General features: G+C 37.0%; 1 protein-coding gene across 4 annotated transcripts in view; it reads right to left on the bottom strand.

The window, feature by feature from the left end:
- The window catches only part of SHANK2 (SH3 and multiple ankyrin repeat domains 2), a 621242-nt gene that overhangs the window by 176899 nt on the left and 424395 nt on the right, over positions 1-19948 (bottom strand). The gene's annotated exons all lie outside the window — the stretch shown is intronic.

Genomic DNA, 19948 nt, shown 5'->3' with positions numbered 1-19948 from the left:
CAGACTCAGTGCTGTGCAATCACTACGTGCTTTTACAAAGGGATCTCTTCCTAGCCTTCTCTGAAGCATTCTCGTTAATTAACGCATCCAGTATATCCGCCTTGCTTGTGTGTTCTCTATAGAAATTACTGCCAGATCACTTAAAACTTTCTTGCTCCTTGGACATTCTTAGATACATCTTCATTTATTTTAGCTTGCTGATGCTCCTTTCATTAGCAACCATGGTTACAGGAAGACAGAAAAAATATGCAGTACTGTTTTTGTTTTGGGTACACACACATCTAAAGATGTGTTGTGAATGTAGGTAAGGAGATCAATGGGTTCCTTTGTTTCCAAGTCATCCTTAAAGATTTGCTTGCAAAAACCGGTGAAGAGCTCATCTTGTTCTCAAAACTCTGGAGTTTAAATCCTCATGGTAGCTGCCTGCTAAGTTTTGAATGTATCCTTTTAGGTCTTCACTACTGAGACTTCAATTTCTCACCAACTTTTCTCTGACTCGATCCAATTGTGTTAATATGGTGTCTAAGACAGGGCTGAAAACCTCACATTCAAGAACTTTTCTGGGATCTGAGGAGCTTTATCCTTTTGCAAGTTTGTCTGGCATTACTTTCCTCCTTCAAGATAGCTTCTCTTTGAACTGTGTGGATATTCTGAACTTTTCAGCCTATGAAACAGCAGCTTCCTTACATGCAACAAACATGGAAACCTGACTCAAGGCTTCACATAAGGCATCAAGTAAACCACAAGCTGTTTAAATGTCAAGATCTGGACTCTGCATTTTTTTTTTGTTTTGCTTAGAATGTTTATTTTTGTAAGATGGTACACCGTATCTTGGCCAAAACAAGAAATAAAACACTAAAATGTTTGTTTGCAAGCTATCAGCTTCTGACTTAAGTTCTGTCATAAGATTATGTGAAGCCTTGATCTCATCTAAAGTATTAAAAACCTCAACCTGACTTCATAGTGGACAGATTGCCTGTACCCTGGCTGACCATCTTATTGTGTCCTACTTTGGCATTTTAAAGTAATGCTACTAAGCTTTTTCAACACATCCTAATGACTAGTAGAAACAGAAAATGGTATACAATCTTTGAACAATTCAAAAATAGAACTGGGAGTACAACCATTGCAGCAGCTCCGCCAACAAGTTTCAGTGAGTGGGCGGTTCACTGGACAAAAGATGCATACCAATTTACCTACTGAATTTGATTTTTGAACACCTTTATATGCTGCTAACCTCGTTATCTCCACACTGATATATACCTGCCTCTAGAGATTTCCATTACTTGCATCTGAAGAAGTGAGGTCCTTACCCACGAAAGCTTATGCTCCCAATACTTCTGTTAGTCTCAAAGGTGCCACAGGACCCTCTGTTGCTTTTTACAGATTCAGACTAACACGGCTACCCCTCTGATACTATGCTAGCTTGTCATCATAGCTTTGCCCCCCTGCAATCAGCCATATTTAAACAAACAGACTTTTTTCAGCTTCTCTAAAATAATCTCCATAACACATCCCTCCTATTTTGGTATGCATATCAATGAAATCTACAAAGCTCTCAACAACCTCTCTATTTCAACACATCAACATACCTTTTCTCCTGAACAGAAAAAATGTCTCAGATGTTGTGTGGAGTGCAATCAAACATAAGAGAGATGCATTTAACTTTCTAACCTTGTCAAAAATAGCCTGCCATTCTTTTCTTGCAATCCTATTGATAAATTTATTTTGAATTTGGTTTCATAAGTTTATCACCTTCATGGTACCAGCCTTAATAGCTTCCCACATGATCTCTCAACATTAAAATACCATGCAAGCAATTCAAGTAAATCCATTACTATTATGAGAACTGCCTAGTTTCTCATCTGAACCTCTCAAGGCTAAACAACTTTGACCTAAGTACAGCAAAATATCTAAGAGATAACACAAATTATTGTGCTACATGTCCTGCATCTGATAGCCGGTTTGAAAACCTTTGTTCGTTGTGCAAACCATTTCCAACTTTTGTGTAAGTTCCATCGAATAAATGATTGCCTCCACGTGTTCCTTTGAATGTTCCCGTTAGCTACTCATTCACTAAAGTGGAAAAAGTTTGTGAACCCAATTTTACAAAGGAAGATAAGGAATTTTAAAAAAATAAACAAGAGAAACAGAACAAGGAGGCAGAGTTGAACTGAACATCAATCAAGATTTCTGGCATAATTCCCCATTAAGAGTTTTGACAGAGAGCTACAATTTTAATTCCTGCTTTCCTTTGCATTTGCGAGTAGCAGAACCATCCATAGATTGAATGTCGCCATGAAATTCAGAGAAATGAAGTGAAAGATCATAATATCGCTGAAAATCAGAGTTATATCAGGTGAAACTAATAAGCCAGGGCTCAGGAATGCAGATGAGGTCCATTAAGGTCAAGTGAAGGCAGCAGTTAGAGAAAAGGCTAGGACCCCATGGTGGGAGAAAAGAGCGAGAAGTAAACAGGGCCCTTAATGGGCTTCTGACAGGACTGAGCCTGGTTCCACTGGAACCATTTGAACCCTCCTTTGCACAGCCTTGACCAGGCTGCAAAGTTCTGATTCAGATAAAAATAACCATTAGTTTAAGATAAATATTATTAAGCATTTAAAATAAAGGTATTGTCAAAACAACATGCAATAAAAATCGAAGTATTCAGGGTTTCCTGAAGGCCAATTTAAGAGTAGTTTTTAAGCAGGATTTCAGGGAAGCCCATCTCTGCACAAAATGAAAATGATAAATTCTGAGGATGGGGCGGGGGGAAGAGAATGGGATCTTATTAATGTAGGCTAATATTGTGCAAACGGAAAACTAATCTGCTGAACTATTTTCCATCAGTTTCTTCTGGTAATTGCCCCCTCCCTTTTGATATCTGAGGCACTTTTTATAGCAGTGTGATAATTGGTTTCATCTGATTTATGATTAGATGGTCACTTTAATGTTGGTATCATCCTGTGTATATGGCTATTGCCTCTATTTTTAGGTATTTAATTTGTCGTATATTAATTGAGCTCTCCACGTTGATGGATTTGCACCATTCTGGCAATCGAAGGTCAGCTAATGTTTAAGAGGGGACAACAAATAAATCTGCCATGTACAGCCATTCGAACATTGACCTCAAGCTATTTTGAATAACAACCCGCAATTGTGCTGAACTGTACTAAATCTCTTGACTGAAAATTGCCCACAGAGCATTGTGACTGTTTTGAATTCAAATCAGATATAAACAAATCAATTACTGCAGAATTTAAGAGACTTTCATCCTCCATTATAACTAGCCTAATAATAAACTGTTAAGGAATATTTTAAATAGGATTAGTAAAGTCTGTTGACAGTCATTAAAGTTAGAAACTGAAACTGGACTAAACACAGCTTTTATATATGTATAACTTGCCTTCTAGATGGTAAAATAAGTTATAAATAGTGATTTGTTTAGCGGTTAAATTATAAACAGGATTACCATGCAAATTAACAAGCAACTGTGATAATTAATTATTGACCGCAGAGAAAAGAGCAATTTAAAAATTACTATTCCTGATTACAAAAAACACATTGTGCTAGTTGTCATATATAATCTATAAAATTTCATACCCTTCATATTCCCAGTTATTAAACACACAAAATTCATACATCCTGGAAGATGTAAGAGAATTATTTATGAGACATGAAAACTTATAGATAAGTGATTGGATCAAATCTAGCCAAGATTGGTAGTGACCAGTACCATTCAATAGCCTATATGAAATACACTGGTAACCTCAATCTAGTTCCTAATGAACGAATGTCTGCCTCTTAAATTAAAAACACAGCACAATTGGCACTCTTACTCAGCAGAAAAATAAAGTACAAAAACTGAAGACAGTGTGACCTAGTGGACAGAGCACTGGACTGGAATACAGAAGATGATCTAGGTTCTAGCTCTGCCACTAATGTGCAGGTGACCTCGGGCAAGTAACTTCACCTCTTTGCCTCAGCTCCCCATCTGTAAAATGGTACCTCCTTTGTAAAGCACTGAGATCTACTGATAAAAAGTGCTATTAGACACTGAACTACTTTTTGCCCAAAGATCGTCCTTTCCAAACATAGGTTAGAAACATTGGCAAGGTCGATGTGTGGGATGCTTACATCATTGTGGCTTGTGTTACAACACTTCTGTGAATAGGTAAAGTGCTTTAGGTTGGGATTTTCAGTTCTGTTGACATGAGTTTAGACATCTTTCATCAGTTATAGGAAAAATTAAAATTAATGGAAAATGCATCTGACCCCCCTAGACAAGTCTGAAAGTTCCAACCAGAGTCTCCAGATCTAATATTTGGGTCAAACAAGAAAAGAAGATTACATAAACTAAAATAACTTCTGGAGACAAGCTAAAAATTGACCATGTCATAGAAAAAGAAGGTTGAAGGAGACAATTAATGCATAACCCATTTGTGCCTATATTAAAGACGACACCATGTGCATCTAGCAAGGTGCTAGTTTATGGACTGTGTTTCAGCTGTATTTGAATTTTCTAGTATTTGCCTGTTTATAGAAGAGCTTTAATTTTAGATTTTGACATTTTTGGAGGGTAAATGCACATAAGTGATTGCCTGACTCATTATATTAAAAAGGTATTGACTTTAATTGATGTGGACATGGAAACAAGAAGACACGCATACCACATTATACTAAAGTGTGGAGGCTGCAAGTTTATTTAACAAATATCCAACTGGGGCAAATTACCCCAAACTACTCAGCAGGGCTATTTCAGTGCAGGTTTCAAACGGGCACCAATGACCCCTGTTGCATTATTAACCAGAGCATGAGAACGAAGACAGTTGCCCTAAGGTCTGCCAAAGGAGCCTGTCAAGATGCCATAATCCTGACCTCTCTTCTCCTCACCAGCTGTGCCAAACATTGAGGTATGCCCCCTCACCATGCCATGCGAGTGCCCAGGACAAATGCAAGAATAACCCACTGGGATTTAGAACTCCCAAATGAATGTTATTAAATTGGCAAACAACACTGGAACTTAAAGTTGTGACAACCATAATTTAATGAACAACTTCTCCCCTCCCCACAACTAGACCACTTGGATGCGGTGGTCCCACACAACAGCTTGCTAATTTTTGTAATTGAGAAAAAGCCTTTTCAGACCTATAACTGGTGATCAGCTGTTCCTGTCATCCCAGGATACCTAATATAAGGCTGGGAAGAGTGGGGCTGAATCAGTGAGTCTGCAATGGCTCCCCATGCCCTGGAAAAAATTTCCCATATTTTCCTTTCACCCTCCCAAAGACAGAGGTCTATAACACAGACCTGCATCACCTCCACTGCCTACTGGCAGTAGTGGTGGGTGGGAGAAGCCCAAGTACCCAGACATGTCATGAGTCACCCCCTCCCCACACCATGAGGAACGAGCAGGAAAAAGGGGTGAAAACCAGCAACTCTCAACAGGAGAAGAGGAGGAAGGTGGAAAAAGGAATAATGCTTCCAGGCCAATACTATTGCCCACCCCTGAAAAAGGGTTCTACATAACTTCCAGTCTTGCCAAAGCCAAAACTCGGCTAGCAGAGTGAGCATTTCTTAACATATTAAGCTATTTGAGGGATAATTCTCAATTAATAGTGAGTTATAGGGCTAAATAGCCACTCAGAGACAGAGTTTAACTTTGGATTTAAGGACACATTTCTATCTCCAACTGATATTTCTAGGACATTGCTCATACCCATTACTCAGATGCTTTTCGTGACTGATTGATTATATAGAGAAAATCCAAAAATATTTAGAACTCTCATCATAAACTTTCAGAAATACTTGCAATAAATATTTTGTACTCATTTAAAGAGAACTGTTCTTGCATCTAGTAATTGAAATAAAGTCATAATGATCCACCTTTTAGTTAAAAACTAAACAATGTGTTAAACTAACAGAGTTTTAAGTTGTCATTTTGTCTTGGCACGACCATTACAGAAATAAGAAAGATGAGTGTAAGTTTAAGCCCCAGGACTGAATAACTTATGTTCTGTTCCTCTAACAAAGTATTATATAATAAGTTAACTGAAGAAAAAGATTATGAGTGAGGCTTCACTTTTGTCAACAACAGTACAGACTAAGACTGTAAATTCTGGAAAAATTAGGTAATTAATCTTTAGGATGCTATTCCAGAACTTCAGATGTTATGCCTTTTATGAATGTATGCTTCTGGGGGCAAAACAGAGCTTGAACTTCACCTATGTCTTGACATATACTTAAGATGTTAACTGAAATCAATAATACATGAGGATTAGCTATGTGGTCTCTGATCTGAATCAGTACTAGTTTCACTACTTGCAGCTGTAGGGGGAAAAATATATATATTTCTGAGCACTCTGATACCAGTTACTTTCCATGAGCCAAATGATCTCGGAAATGCATGCTCCATCTTAAGTTTTCTTTCTATGATTCAATGAGTTCTTCTATCTATAATTGTCATACTTTGACTGAGAGTTCCTTGTTTCAGCAACCAGCTGGGATACTGGATTAAGAACTGAAACATTCTGATATGGGCTGCTCTGAGTGATACTGTGTGTAGAAGCGCATCCACCTTCCATGGCTCCAACCCCAGGTGCCTGTGGGTTACCACATTTGAGTCTACGGATCTAGCCACAAAAATCCAGCAAAGAAAGATGATCTTTTCCTGTTAAGCTTTTGTTTGATGGAATTTTTCAAGAACAAACCTTAGACTTACGATCACAATTACTTGCCAGAAAGATTCCACTGCATAGGCCAGTCAGCCCATACAGACCTTGGGTTCCAAATCACCTCCAGCACTAAGAGAAAAGGGAACCCGCTACTTGTCATAAAGGCTGTCTAGGAGTTCCAATTATCTCAAGGACACAAGGAGGAATAAACAGCTATGAGACTGGATTGAGAGCGTTAACAGGCAAAAAATAGAAACTGACTATATAAAGGAAACATGGCAGTTGACATCATGAATTTGCTGTCAAAAACAAAAAACTGAAAAATGAGAGAAATACTGTTTCTTCTGTAATCTTTTTCATTGACATTAATCTTTGGTATTACTTTAACATTTGTAGGTAAAAACTTTTCAGACAGTAAGGTGGGATCTAAACTCATGACCTTTAGCTTATTTTGCAGAATTTTCCTGATACATCGGTGGTTCTGAGAAGTAAAAAAGGCAGAATCCCACATTCAAAGGAAAAAAAGTTTTGGACATTTTCAGAAAAGAAGTGCACAGGTTATTCATTGAGGAAGAGGAATAGCATTTGTAATCCCTGTGAAAACAGTTTCTTCTCACCATGTTCACCTCAGAAACCTTGTCCTCCCAACAGTTATAACTCTGTCTCAACACCAGGTAAGAATGGTAAATCATCAAGACTGATGAGCCAGATATTTTCTTTAAAAACCATCTTGGATCAGGCCATCCAGTACTGGAATTCGGTATTTAAAAGCTAAGAGGAAAAGAAGCTTCTCACGTGTGATTTGGAAAAAAACAATTAGGTTCTACACTGCAGTGGCAGTGTTTAAGTAAGCACTTCCATGGTCTAATGTGAAAGCTAGATCCTTCTGTTAACATACAACTGTTACATAAGTGCCCTTATTCAGATTGAAATGATGAAGGTAGGAGAAGAAAGAAAGACTGCAACACAAGCTTGTTGTTAGTTCTGAATCTCATATCTATAATAGCATGGGAAGGAGTGGGCAGAGGACCTTTTCCTGTGAATTTATTTATTTATTGAGAACACATTAGAAATTAAATGCAAAAGAATCGGTAATGAAATTAAAGCAGTATTTTGTCCGCAATACTGAACTCAAAAGTAAAAAGACTCCAAAAAATATGGTTGCTCCTACGTGCCCCCCTGCAATTCTGCCTGTGTCTGTTGTATTTTCTGCCTGTATCTGTTGTATTTTCTCTCTCTTTCTCTTAAGAGTAATATTAATTAACATTTATCAGCACAAACAAGAGATTATATAGACTGCACTATGTGCATAGCAGGAAAACCTCAATGGTGCAAATTTCCTGACCCGAGTGACTGCAATCCTTAACGTTAATATTAATGTAAGATTTTTATTCATTGAACATACTAGCATATTAACAAGCATTAACAGGGAACTTACTAACCAAACTAGAAAAGGAAAACTTATTAAAAATGTCTAGACAATTTTAATATATGTGAGTTAACTGCAAAGGTGCTTCAATATTTGGATGTTGATTTCATAGATATTTGAAAGGTGATAATATTCCTTGCAAAATAACTTTATTTTTGGATCAAGACTCCTGTAGTGCATGTTTTTCAGATGCCAAAGAACTTCATCTCCAAATTCTAGACAGTCTTTAAGCTTGTAAAAGGAGATAACTAGGCTTTCAGTGCTTCACTACTGGAAGGTGTACAATCTTTACATAGCCACAAAATCAATTGCCATTTTCAGAATAAGCAACATCACTGAAAAGACAGCTTTCTAAACATAAAACATACTGCACGCTGTATCATTCCCCAAGTATGGCGACAAAAGAAAGTCTTAACATAGAATGATACCACCGCCTGGGAGAAGGAGGAGAAACAACAGCCCCCAAACCACATTTTACAGTTGTGCTTCATCAGTGATAGAATGATGGCCAATATGAGTTTTGTTCATTTACTACACCTTTGATTGATATGGTTTCACCACACCAACTTCCTTCCCCTACAGTTCCGCAACTTTGCGGCACCACCTCCTATTTATAGCATTTGTATGTACCTCGTATTTTAGAAAAAATATAAATGAGTGGTATTTTTCATATTTCTTAAGCCATAAAGCCAGGCTTCCATAGTACCATGAGATCAAAGGTACAGGACTCAAGGAAATTTTATAAAATATATTTTATAAACTTCTGAAGTTTATTTAAAATAGCTTTCCTATATATAGTAAGGTCACTATTTAAAGTCTAGTCTCAGAACTTAACAACTTAAGCATTAAGTCATTTAAAAGAGGGGGTTCATAGATTTCTAAAGTAACAAAGACTATTCATAGCTGTGATTTACAATGATATATCCACATTTAAACTTGTAAATGCTCAAAGACTGACTATTCATCCTACAATTTGATTTTTGAAAGGGAAATGGGACAAAAGGGCAAGAGAAATGGTTATTTATACAAACAAATCTACAGTACAAGATTGAAATCTCAAACATACAAAAAACACCACCATAATTTGGTCAATGAATTTTGAAATTCTTGTCAAAGAAACTTATGCAATTATACTTTTGTTCCTGTATGTATCTACGCAAGTTGGTTCTCCTAGGGCAAGGCCACTGGTACTACTTACTCCAGAGGCTGATCAAAACGTGGCTGGGGCCTGGTTGTACTTCCTGCATATCCTTGGGAGACTAAAGCAATTTTAGTAACACTGCTGCATAGTGATTCTGTATTGGCAACTTTGATGGTGCTTGTGACTAATTATTCTTCTGGCACTGGTACAATATTTATAGGAGGACTAGAACGTAGTACCCTTATTCATAAGGAGTAACTCCTAGGGGTTTCAACTACTCTTAGGGTACATCTACACTACAGCGGGGAGTCGATTTAAGATACGCAAATTCAGCTACGTGAATAGCGTAGCTGAATTCGACATATTGCAGCCGACTTACTCCGTTGTGAGGACGGCGGCAAAATCGACTTCTGCCGCTTTTTGTCGGTGGCGCTTACTACCACCTCCGCTGGTGGAGTTAGAGCGCCGATTTGGGGATCGATTGTCGCGTCCCAACGGGACGCGATAAATCGATCCCCGAGAGGTCGATTTCTACCCGCCGATTCAGGCGGGTAGTATAGACCAGACCTTAGAGAAAGGCAGTATTCAACTTGCGTAATGATATCACAATCTGCCCTTAAATTGCAAACACTCCAGGACAGGGGCCATCTCTTAAACTGTGTTAGCACAGTGCCCAACAGAACCAGGTGCCAATCTTGACTGGAGCCTTTGGATGTTATAATAATTACTGACATTCTTTCAATCCCTTCTCTTCCCCAAGGAAGTACATTTCCATATTTTACTTTGTCATCAGTGATATCTCAGGTATTTCAAGTAAATACCAGTAATGTCTGAGGTACTTTGGGACTATCCAACTCCACAATACAGCAGAGTCATAGCAGGATAAAGACATTTGCCATCGGTAACATATATAGCAATTTCTGCACATCCTTGGGAGATCTTATTTAACTAAGTTTAAGTATCTTTGGGGGTCTATTGTAGTAAATGCAAAATGTATGCATTTTAGTGAGCTGGAATTGCATATAGCCTCTCTAGGGGGAGATGTGATGTGAGGCCTCATCGTTCATAAGGCTATATTGAAAATGTGTCAGATAAGAACAGGCTTTTGGGAATAGGGGCGAAGTGGATTTTCTGGGGAATACACAGGGAGAAGTTAATGTATACGCCCCACTTCTCTCACCAAGCCTTTTGAAGCTATACCCTGAAAAGTGCATCACTATCTGCTGATTACCTGTTCCCAGAGACTAGATCAAAGGCCCCAGCTGTATAAAGAAACAGATGAACTGTCCAGCCTGCACTCTGGTTCAGAATCTGAGACAGTTATGAACTTGTTAACTATGAGGAAAAGCCAGTTGTGGGTTTTGAAAGACTGACACCTGCCATAGCTTGAGGTGAGGTTGGGGTGACATCTGGTAAGTTTTTTAGCATGCACGTAGGTTCTTTTGTTGTTTTAAAATGTTTTCTCTGTAATGCTTTCGCCTCAAGAATAAATGTGCTTGCTTAGCAAAAGTTGTGTGGTAACTTGTGTCTGTGGGCATTTACACTGTTCATAGCCTCTAGAAGGAAAGCAAAGCACAGACACTGGCCTGTTTAGGCAGTCCGGCTTGCTGAGAAAGAATATCACAGAGTCAGCAGGGAACTTTGCAGCCTGGAAAAACCCTGGTCCCAAGGGAATGAGATGTGGATCTTCGCCCAAGAGAGGTGATGGCTGGGAGCCAGAAGTTTAAACTGGGTGCCCCGGTTGGACCATAGAGGAGGCATACTTGCCCTGAACCTGAGAGACCAGCTTCTAGCTATCATCTGTTCTGAAGCACACTGGTTGCTTGGATGTCATTCTGGGCCTTGTGTCTGACGAAGTGGGTATTCACCCACAAAAGCTTATGCTCCAATACATCTATTAGTCTATAAAGGTCCCACAGGACTCTGTTGATTCTGGGCAATGGTTTTGTAATGGTTTTTGTAGGCGGACCACCACCAAATGATTTTGTCTGCCTTTCAGTTGTATTTTTAAGCGAATTATTTGCTTAGGTTTGAATAACTGAGGTCTTGTGGGAAGTCAAGTCCTTGTTCGTCTACCCATTTGCCTCTGTGGTGAGGAAGCTAGTTCTTTTATTAATGTATTTTTAGGATCCAACCAAACTAGTTACTGATCTTTAGGGTCACAGTCAGCGAGCCTGAGTAGCATGCTCATCTATCATGTTACTCTGAGTATTCTGCTGAGAATGTGAGATGTTCATACTAGTAAAATCTGGACGTTTAATGTGGAGCAGTGTCATTGCCTGCAGATAAAGTGCTCTGTTTGCAGTAGGGTCTTAATCAGGTGCCACTTTTCTGCAAGGTTTCCTTGCAAATCCAGTGGACTCTGATGAACAATAGTTTCAACATGGGGTTTCATGCAACTTCTAACACCATATAATGTTTAATAAGTTCTGAGATGTCAGGTTTGTCAGTGAAGAAGGCAAAAGACTTCTCATTAACTGCAAAAATGCTCAGCATGGTTTGAGTCTATTCAGGTTTGTAGAAGCAGAGTTTGCCTTTGGGAATACCCACTGTTTAACACCAACATAAGCATAATCACTCCTATTTTATTCCTACAGTCACACCAATACCTGCTTGATATCAACACTTACATGATTTAAATGCAAGAAAGGTGTAAACCCCAAATTTTCACAAAGTTTCTTATGGACTGTGACCCGGGAGGACGTGTAGAAATTTTTATTCCATCAATCATGAAGTGTATTGTACTCACAAAGTGTGTTATTGAGACACCAGAGTCATAGAGAATTGTGTGACTAACTGGTAATCAGGGATTTCCTAAAACCTCCAACTGCTGGTCAAACCAGAACCCATTTCAGTTTTCTTTGGAGCACAGACCTATGAGATATTAGTGTCTGATCTAGATGTTTGGGAAATTAAATTATTGCTACGAGATACTGCATACACGGAGGTTCTTGTTAGCCCTCCAGTACCAGATTACCTTTTCAGTGCAATGTACTATGCATCCAGATAAGTCTGAAGACCATAATAGGACATCCCCTTTTAGAAAATTTTCTAAGGGTTATCCTTAAAAAAAAAGTTATTCTTCTAATTTACCAGTTACAGTACACTAAATTAGTTTGTCCTGGTGAGCTACATACAAAGATCACACTGTCCAGGAATAGAACCCAGAATGCTCTACAATATGCACTGCCATTCTCTCTTAATATTCAAATGAAGGAGATCACGTCTCAAAAAAGAAAGGCAGCCAAGTTGGCAATGACAGAACTTACTGCAAAGTATTGTTTTAGGGTGGACATTAGCCAGTAAACTTTGAGTCTTTTAGTGGAACAAAGACAGACAATGACAACGCAGAAACTTAACACAAGCCAATATTAACCTTTTGCTTTAAAATTTTTGCATTTAAACATCTTTTCTGGCTTACACACTTCCTATTTTCCAGTGTTAAGCAGAGCACAAGTCAAGAAAATACTAAAGAAGATTCTATAGGAACGCATTAAACATCCTATAAAATAGCCCACAATAATGCCACAGAATTCGTTTATTTTCTCCATTGCTTACCTAGCCATTTGAAATTTGGATATGTAAACAACATCTGTGCAAATAAAGATTAACTTTACAAGAAAAAGGACAATGGATGTCCTGATAGAGGAGGGAAAAAGACTCATTTCAGACACTCATCAAAATTGTAGGCCTCAGTAAACTCTAGTGGTTAGAATTCTGAATGCAGGAACTCATAACGTTTAGTAGAAAAGGAAAAAGACTGAAGCAATCATCAGAATCTGTGATGCAAGGTTTATTTTAAAAATAGCCTTGAGCTATATCCCATAGACAACCTCTTTGTCTAAATCAAAATCTCACACAGGGCACTGTAACTTGTCTTTCTTTTACAGGAGCTCATGTATGGAAGCATCCTTAATCAATGCTTCCCCGAGTCCTCTACTGTGGCTGCCAATAAATGCTTTGCATTGGCTGTTCAATGAAACTCTGTTTCTTTGGGGCCCTCTCATGAAGTGTAATCTTTGCAGACAGAGCTAAAGAGAAGCTGCCCCCCATGCACCCTTCATGTGAAAAAAGAGCTACACTGTAAATATCACAGCTGTGAGTAGTGCATAGAATTGGGGTGAATGCACCTTTATTGCCTACAGCTTCATTTTCTCATTTTTCTGAACAAAGCAGACTCAAGTACACAGATGATATAACTACTACTGAGAGCAACCCCATTTTCAGAGACTAAAAACTGATGCAATGGAGAAAATGGACAAAAACGGAAGGATAAACAGACTGAGGCCTATAATGAGCCATTTTATGTAAATCCTTCAGCATTTCTGAAGTTACGCATTTCTTTTGGCTTTCTTGTATCACAGGATAAAAAGTCATCTCCAATCACATACAGGGTTGAGATTATATACACTAAATTTGGGGTAATTCTATATTAGACCTCAATCTGACAGTTAAAGATCAATTGATCATTGATCTAAAAACCAACAACAGTGGTTTCCTAGGTTATGATCACTTGTACCTAATTACATTTATTACATGTAAGTAATCTAATGTACACACACACACACACACACACACACACACACACACCTTTAAAAAGAGCACATTTCCCAAAGTTGTCAATTTTGTTCATCATTTTCAAGAAAACATATAAAACAGCATTATTATTATTGATTACTCGGAGCTGTTTAAAAATGTTCTACTAGATACTCAAACCATTTCCAAAATCAAAAGACGCTTCTTCTATTAAAAAACTATCCTGGTTAAAAATGGAAATGAAAGGAATAAACATTTTTTAAAATATTATACATCTCAAATGAAAAAAGGGGAAGTTGACACCAATGACTATAAATTAACCAGAATAAATACAGACAATTGATAAAAAAAAATGCAAACAACTCTATGGCCAGCATGGTTAAGGACAAAAAGAAGGGACTTATAAAAAACAAAAATACCCTCTCAGAAACAATTCTAGAAATAGAATAGGTCCATTACTAGATAGCAATGAACTAAATGTCAATAATAATGCAGAAATGGCAGTAGTGTTATATAGTATAAACATTTCTGTTCTGTATTTTGGAAAGAAGCTGGATGATGTAGTTGCTACTTATGGTCATAATAAAATACTTGCTATTCCAACAATAACTAGGCAGGATGTTAAACAGCAACGACTAAGTTAAACATATTTAGATCTGAAGTACCAGACAACTTGCCCCCAAGATTTTTTTTTTTTTTTTTTTTTTTTTTAAGTTGACCAAGATGCTCTGTGAGCCACTAAGGTTGATTATTTAAGTAATCTTGGAGTACTGGGGAAGTTCTGGAGGAATGGAAAGAAGCTAATATTGTGCCAATTTTTAAACTGTGTAAATGGCATGACCCAGGTAGTTATCAATTAGTTTGATGTGACCCCAGGCAAAATTGATGGAAGGGCCGATACAGGATGCAATCAAAGTATTGAAGGCTGTAGCATAATTAATGCCAGTCAACAAAGTTTTATGGAAAATAGGTCTTGTTAAACAAACTTGACATTGTTTTTTGATGAGAGAGTTTGGTTGACTAAGGCAACTGCATTAATATAGTTAGACTTCTCTAAGCCATTGTTCTTAGTGCCATGTGACACATGACTTTCTGAACATAAAATAAGCACTATTAAAAAAAATCTAAACAATGTAGCACATATTAAATGGACTAAAAACTGGCTGATAAGATTTAAAAAAACAACTGTAAATGTGGAATGATCATCAATGGGGTATTTTTAGTGGTCCCTCACAGGGGTCTGCTCTTCGCCCAATGCTAAGCAAGATCTTTATCAATGATATGCAAGTAAAGCTGGCAGATGACACAGAAGTGTTGGAGAGATAAATTATAAGAATAGGTTCATTCCATACAATGATCTGGATCACTTAAACAACCTATGGTTTAATACAGCAAAATGCAATGTACACCTCTACCTCGATATAACGCTGTTCTCGGGAGCCAAAAAAATCTTACCGTGTTATAGGTGAAACCGTGTTACATCGAACTTGCTTTGATCCACCGGAATGCACTGCTCCGCCCCCCCAGAGCACTACTTTACCGCGTTATATCCGAATTTGAGTTATATCGGGGTAGAGGTGTACTTTCACAGAATGGTGGACTGTATATTGGAGAGGAATGTTACTGAAAGGAACTTAGGGGTCATGCTGGACAGCCAGCTGAACATGATCTTTCAATGCAGCATGATGGCTAAGAAAGCCGCATGATCCTTGGATGTATTTGCAGGGGAATACAGAATAAAGGGAGTAGGGAATAAGAGTAGGGAGAAATTATTACTACAGAATACAGTATTAGAGAGACTGTTACTGGAATACTACGTCCAGTTCTCTTGTCCACACCTCAGAGGATATTGGCAAATTGAAAAGGGTTCAGAAAAAAGAAATCTAAGAATGATTTAAGGTCTAATCTGCCTTACAGATTCTATTTATCCTAGAGAAGGTGAAGTGATTTGGTCACAATCTGTAAGTACTACATGGGCAAAGATCTCTGATAGTAGAAGGCTCTTTAATTTAGCAAACAAAGTCATAACAAGATCCAATGGCTGGAAGCAGATGTTAGACAAAATTTTAACAAGGAAGGTAATTAATCATTGGCACAACCTACCTAGGGATGTGAAGGATTCTCTGTCACTTAGCTGCCTGACTCTTATTGATTTTCATGGACACTTGGGACCTAACTCCTTTTGAGGATATGGGCTCTAGTCTCTAAATTAAGACTGGATATTTTAAGTTATGCCATAGGTCAGCCAGAAGTTATGGGGGCTTGAAATAGGTGAAATTTGATGGCCAAATGTTATATTGAATGTCAAGGTAGATGATTGTAATGGTCCCTGCTGCTTTAAAATTTAAAACTAAATGTTTTGCAGTTTTTTGGATGTGAACATAGGGTCTGAACCTACAAATAGTCGCTCCTTCAAGTATGCTTCCTCCCACACATGAATGAAATCCCTTTCAGTGCAGAGGGACGGCATAAGGCTTTCCCACCACTTACATTCTCAAAATAAGGATTAAGTGGGATTTAAGACACTGTGTGGGCCCCCTGCACAAGGGTGAATTTCAGCCATATCTGTGGAAGAAAGCTAGTCATACTAGTACCTTTGCAGGATTGGGTTTGTAAACAACAGCTCAATTTAAAAATAAACTATTCTTAAAGTACACCCAGCAGTAAGTACTACCTGCATGCACACACAATATTTAAATTACTATTTTTCCTAATTTACACAAATCTGATATTCCAATAAAGATATTAAAAGTGAAGCTTCACTATACTTTTCAGAAAATGAAGATATGAATTACACTCTCTAGGTTTCAACAGTAAAAGCTTGCTAGTCAAATCAGTTTAATATCGCTTTATTCTTGTATGCAGTTCTTACTCACCAAAGCTAAAAAGTACCATAAAGAAACAAAAACTTCTATTGCTAAACCTGTGAATATAAAATCAGCTCTTTGATTATACAGCTTTTAAAATTTGACCAAAATGATTTATTTCTTCTCTTTGTATCTACACTCAAAAAATGGATATTCTGATCTAATGTAAGTATTAAATAAAACCATATACAATAAAAATAAAATGATTTGCTTCCATTTCATCCATACTTAATTTACAAATTTATACCAAATAAATATTCAATTAACAACTGAAGAAAAAGGCAAGAATATGCAACAGACTGCTCTTCATGTGTCACTCTTAAGTACTAACTAGATTATTAAAAGGAGAAAGAGATCTTAATAGGAATCCTCAGTCTAGAAACCACTGTTCCACAAATCTAATATGGATTCCTTTCTGATATATCAATTCAGAGTTGTTTTTTTCTTTTCTTCAGAGTTACACGCTGAAATATTCATTTAATTTTAAATCTTTCAATCAAACCTTGAATTTTGATTTCATTTTTTTTTTATAACAAAACAAAACACTAGATTGTCAGTCACCAACTTGGAATTCCAGTTAGACTATAAAACAAATCAGTACTCTGATAAGATTTCAATCTGCTTGCAAATGCGAGGTTTAACACATCACTTAAAGAGGAACGAATAAAATTGTATTAGTAAAACGTTCCAGACAGTTTCATTTTTATAGTAGGTATACTTTAGTTTAATGATGACATTGCCACTACAATTATGATGCACTATCAGATACATTTCACACACGTGCACATAAGCACACTAGTTCAACTATGAATTGTTTTGGGGAAGTTTAATGGCCTGCACTAAGCAGGAAGTCAGACTAGAGGACCACAGTGGTTCATACTGACCTTAAAATCTATACTTCTTTGCAAAACTGGCCATATAATTATGCATTGTTAATCTAGTTCTTAATTATACCCTAATTAAGAGTTCAGGGGTTACATTTAAAATAAATAAAATAAAATTAAAAATAAAATAAAATAAGAGGGTATACCCTAGATGTAGTTATAAAGAACTATATCTTATACAAATGAAAGGATCTATTTCTGTTTGAAAATGAAGTTACTAAAAGAGCAATTGTCACACATTTTCCCAAAAGTTTCCAATAGCAAAATTAAGCCTATAAATAGGGTATCCGAGAATTATTGGATTAAGTATCAGTCAATAAAATAAGAAGTTAATTTTAGTCACTCTACAGTATCTGTGTACAACCATACAGCTGTTTCAGATGTAAGGGAAAATTCCTATTTTAGCAAAATTAACAACAAGAGAGTAACAGCCATAGAATCAAGAGAACACAAGCCAGACATGGGAACAAGGAAATAGCTAAATATTACACAAGCCAGACATGGGAACAAGGAAATAGCTTCCTAATGGCATCAGCATCAGTGTAATTACACTAGATATTACATTCTGTGTTTCCATAACATCTTCCATCTAAGGATCTCAGAGCACTAAACATTAAGAAAATTAAACCTTGAAACCCTCCTATGAATCAGATGTGGTGTGACCCATATTTTACACAGGGGAAACAAAGGCAAAGAGGTTAGGGTTAGGGTCTTGGACACCCAGCAAGTCAGTGAGAGGGTGAACAGAGAAGTACCTTGTTCTGACTCTTTCTTGCAAACATATTGATTTACAATCCTCCAATATATATTATACATAAAAGCATTTTTTTTCATGTCTATACATATTTATACAATTTAATCAATGCATAAGTGCTGTAAAAATCCAATTGCTCAATATAATCACACTCATCAAGTCAGCTTGATCACTGAGGTGGTTTACTTGTGGAACTATGACTTTGCTGTAAGTGTCATGGAAAACTATCCAGACATCATTTGGTGCCCTCCTGCATTAGTAATTTACTCTATTCTTATTCATTTTTTCCACTTGGGCAGGTACTACAGTGTAATAATGCATACAGATATCAAAAATGAATGAATAATTGAAAGGACAAGTTGCACAGTATTCCTCTAATTATAAAAGTCAAATGGGAAACAAATTCCCTATATGATGGGTTATCAATGCTAGTAAGAGTTATGTGAAATCTAGAATACCCAAGTGCTTATTAATGTGTATATTATAATCTCCAGCTCTTGCCCATTCTTAATCTGAAAAAAGTCATTCTTGCATTTTCCATCAATTTTATTTGTGCTGTATCAGAAGAGGAAGTATATATTCTTTTCAGATCACTACATCTGTCAGAACAGGCTACAAACCAACTTCACTGCACTGAAGTATGGATTAAGGCCCTGATTCATCAAGGCACTCTCCCTCTTCAGGGCAGTATTTTAATGCATATTTTACTGAACTGGGGTCTAGAAGTTGATTTAACTCATTATGAAGCTTGTTAAGAAACCAAGTTATAGTTTTGTACAGTATTAATTATCCTACAGTTGTTATACCTCTTCAGAATCTCCCTTTTAGGAAATTAGCCATTGTTCACGATCAAAGCTCCCTGTGAATAGCCCCTGTGAAAATTGACCACTTAAAGACAGAAAATTTAGTGCTGACACTTCTACAGATTTTTTTTTAAAAGCACTCTAAATAGCAGGTTATCCTCCCAATGCCTAGCACTACCAGAACAAAATCTTAAAAACAAACTAGCTAGAGACCCATCATACCAGTAATTCCCATTTTTAAAGTATCTTTGCATGTTTAAGCACATAAATTGATATGTACTTACTACTGTAAATTAGAAGTCAGTGATCTACTAGGTATCATAGTAGTTACATACCTCAAGTAAATATACAGTTTATAAAATGTACTCAAAGCTCAGAGGGGCATGCACATTTGTTGTGTAGCCTGAAAAAAATCTATTCAGTCTATTCTTTCATGGATACATAGGGAGTTCTTTTGCATATACTTTAATTACATGATCATGGGAGTTACAAAACAAAATTGTCTTTATATTCAAGACAGACTAGAACCCTATATCTTTCATTTCATCTATGCAGAATTTGTTTTGTATTCCAATTCAAAAGTCTGACAAAGACAGATACACCTCAGAGGGGGGAAAAAAGATAAGTCAGCACAGAAACATGAAACATCAGAAGAAAAATCTGAACACTAACACATATGCATATACTGTGTGAACAGTATTGTTTTTAGTTTGTAGATTCATGTTGCAAAACATATCTGGAAACAAAGCATCAACTGACAATATAACAAGTGATGTTCTATTTGAAACAAAAGTTGTTATGGAAGCAGCCTCCAAACTATCATGGCCTGTGTCACAGCAATAAATCAGTCAAAAAAACCA

This window comes from Trachemys scripta, chromosome 4, assembly GCF_013100865.1.
Source record: "Trachemys scripta elegans isolate TJP31775 chromosome 4, CAS_Tse_1.0, whole genome shotgun sequence".
Lineage (NCBI taxonomy): Eukaryota > Metazoa > Chordata > Testudines > Emydidae > Trachemys > Trachemys scripta.
Note: the sequence above shows the minus strand (reverse complement) of the source record. Positions and strands in the feature narration are given on the sequence as shown.